Here is a 3,783-nt window from a genome sequence, read left to right on the forward strand (position 1 = left end):
CAATGCACATCCAACTTATCTTCAGGTGTGTGTGTGTGAGCGTGAGTGTGTAAGTGTGTGCGTGTGCATTTGAGTGTGTGTGTTTGTGTGTTTGTGTGCGTGTGCCTGTGCCTGTCTGTGTGTGTATGCTTGTGTGTGTGTGTGTGTGTGTGTGTGTGTGTGTGTGTGTGTGTGTGTGTGTGTGTGTGTGTGTGTGTGTGTGTGTGTGTGTGTGTGTGTGTGTGTGTGTGTGTGTGTATCTTTGGCCTTAGGTTCCATTAAGTGAATTGGGAGCTGGTCTAAACAGCAGGGAATCTTTTGGTCCATTGAGTGCAGTGAGACCAACGCCCACGCTTCGAATTCTCCTTTCTACATGTGTCTCCACCACTCCCACAGTTCCTTCTCTCTCTCTCTCTCTCTCTCTCTCTCTCTCTCTCTCTCTCTCTCTCTCTCACCCCCGCTCTCTCTCTCCCACAAACATCTGCCTTGTTGCGTAATAAGTGTGTCCAGCCTACAGTCCTCCTACACCCTGACATGTGAAGCATGCGAGAGAATACTCCTCTTTCACTCTCTCTCTCTTCTTTCTCTCTCTCTTCTTTCTCTCTCTCTCTCTCTCTCTCTCTCTCTCCCTCTCCCTCTCCCTCTCTCTCTCTCTCTCGCTCTCTTTTTCTTTCTCGTTCTCTCCCTCTCTCTCTCTCCCTCTCTCTCTCTCTCTCGCTCTCTTTTTCTTTCTCGTTCTCGTTCTCGTTCTCTCCCTCCCTCTCTCTCCCTCTCCCTTTCTCTCTTCTCTCTCTTCTTCTCCGGACACACCCAGTGTCCGTGACAATGGGTGCTGTGTTGTGTTGTGTTGTGTTGTGTTGGGTGGCGTCGGGGCCTGCCCTGACGTCGGTAATTGAGCGAGATGAGATGGATAAAGTCATGAGGATTCGATGCGGTCATTCGGCGCAATTAGCATGAAGCCATTGATGTTTGAGCCGGTTAGCCTGTCCCCTCCCACCACCGCGCTCCCACTGTGACGGAGCATCAAAGGCGTCCAGTGACCGCGCCGTGTCTTACCCTGTTGAGAGGTGGGCGTTCAAACGGCGCCAGGAACGTCGGGAATGCTCGAGGAACGGGGGCCGGAGATTCAGCTGCATTATGGGGGATATAAACAGCGCACGGAACCGACATGTTGAGTGCGGGACACACATGCCTGCAGACCCTTCGGTCACGAACACGTGTTTTTTTCCGCATTAACTGAAACCACATGTTGTTGCCGTGGCAACGCGCGGGGGGGGGGGGGGGGTCAGGGGTTCGGCTCACGAATGGACCCCCGCCCAATGACAGATCCGGTGGGAACCGGTTTTTGGACAAAGAGATTTTGAGTTTTAAAAAAAGGGAATTTCCCCCCTTTTAGAGGTTCTAATATTATACGATTATATTTGAAATGAGAATCAAACGATGGGTGGGGGGCTATTCCTGGCAGGCCGCCGCCGCCGCCGCCGCCTCACTCTGGGTCTCCTGATGTCTGTAACTCGACCCCCCCCCCCCGGCGCGAATCGATCAGTGATCTCAGCGGGCCGGTCGGATCGGATCTGAGGAGGTTTGAATCAGGGCGGCGTTTGAAAGGCGAGGCGGTTACACACCGCGACGCGGCGCCGTCGTTAACGGCGAGGGGAGAGAGAGCCTGGCTGCTCGGTGTGGGCGGGGCCGCAGCGGCCATGCTCCCCGACCAGGCCCCGCCCGGACACAGCTGGGCTGGACGTCACGCTCCACAGCTCAGAGGCACTACGCCCACAGCCTCACACAGACGTGTCCACGGGCGGACACGCACACACGCATACACTGACGCACGCAGGCAGGCACACACACACACACACACACACACATATACACACACACACACACACACACACACACACATACACGCAACAAACCAACACATCTCACCTCTCTGCTGAAACCATGTTTCAACGAACCAATCACATTACAGCACAAAAAAAAACAGAGCGACGTTGAACAGCAGCTGAACCCGGGGCGTGGGGGCGGGCCCGAGGTCGAAGGGCGGCCAGCGGCGACGCCATTTGTATGTGTGTGTGTGTGTGTGTGTGTGTGTGTGTGTGTGTGTGTGTGTGTGTGTGTGTGTGTGTGTGTGTGTGTGTGTGTGTGTGTGTGTGTGTGTGTGTGTGTGTGTGTGTGTGTGTGTGTGTTCAGAGCAGGGGTCTCTGCAGGCTCCATCGTTTTGACACAGGTCCATTGCATCTGATTCACTGGCAGACAGACAGGCAGAGGGACAGACAGAAAGACAGACAGACAGACAGACAGACAGACAGACAGACAGACAGACAGACAGACAGACAGACAGACAGACAGACAGACAGACAGACAGACATGACGGTCAGAAAGACGGTCAGAGACAGACAGACAGACAGACAGACAGACAGACAGACAGACAGACAGACAGACAGACAGACATGACGGTCAGAGAGACGGTCAGAGAAACAGAAAGACAGACAGACAGACAGACAGACAGACAGACAGACAGACAGACAGACAGACAGACAGACGGTCAGGGAGAAAGAAAGACAGACAGACAGACAGACAGACAGACAGACAGACAGACAGACGGTCAGGGAGAAAGAAAGACAGACAGACAGACAGACAGACAGACAGACAGACAGACGGTCAGAGAGACAGAAACCAAACCCTTTGTGGGAGGGGGGGGGGCAGGGGGGGGGGGGGGGGGGGGTTGGGGGGGGGTCCGAGGTCAAAGGCCCGCGGTGGCGCCACCCCGCCCGCCTGGCCCCGACCGGCCCCGACCGGCCCGGGCAGCGAGGGGGAGGAGCCGGACGGGATGGCGGGAGGGGGGGGGGCTAATGGGAATCCCATTTAGGGCCGGGAGCCGTGATGGACTCAGCTACTGGCGGGAGACTTCCTGCCCGGCGTCCATTTAGCAGACGCTCCCTGGCAGACGGCCCCTGTCCAGTACAAATCCAGTTATCCTATTGGCTGATGGATGAGTGAGTGCAGTGCGTCTCGGCTGTTGTTGTTGTTGTTGTTGTTGTTGTTGGGTTTCTGAATTGACGAGGAGACGAAAGAAAAACTACAACAACTAGACTGTGACTGCCGCCAGCAGTCAGAAGATCGGCGAGGCACGCCCATACATGGTGAAAGACAAAATGGCGGCCGAGCAGGCGACGTGTGACGGCGCCTCTGACACGCTCGGGTCGACGGCGTGGCGGACCCCCTGAGGACAACGGCCCCAGTGTGTCCGTACTGGTGCCGACTGGTTCCACCCCGGACCTCGGCCCGTCCGGACAATGGCCACTATTCTGCCGTGGAGGGGACGGGACAGGGGGGGGGGGGGGGGTCAGACGAGTCACTGGACTCGGAGAACATGGCGGAGGCGTGGAACGTTATGACGGAGGCGTGGGACACGGCGCCCGCCGCGTCGGGGAGGGGGGGGGGGGGGGGGGGGTCTGTGGGTGGTCGCGTTACAAAGCGCCGTCTGTCCGTCTTCTACTACCAGAATGCCATTGTCATCATGTTGGAGACGGAGAGACACAACAGAGAGAAACAAACACCGAGAGGGTGCGAGGGAGAGTCAGAGAGGGACAGAGAGACAGACAGAGAGAGGGACAGAGAGAGGGACAGAGAGAGGGACAGAGAGAGAGACAGAGAGAGAGACAGAGAGAGGGACGGAGAGAGGGACGGAGAGACAGACGGAGAGAGGGACAGAGAGAGGGACAGAGAGAGGGACAGAGAGAGGGACAGAGAGAGAGACAGAGAGAGGGACAGAGAGAGGGACAGAGAGAGAGAAGGAGA

The sequence above is a fragment of the Gadus chalcogrammus genome, chromosome 18, assembly GCF_026213295.1.
Source record: "Gadus chalcogrammus isolate NIFS_2021 chromosome 18, NIFS_Gcha_1.0, whole genome shotgun sequence".
Lineage (NCBI taxonomy): Eukaryota > Metazoa > Chordata > Actinopteri > Gadiformes > Gadidae > Gadus > Gadus chalcogrammus.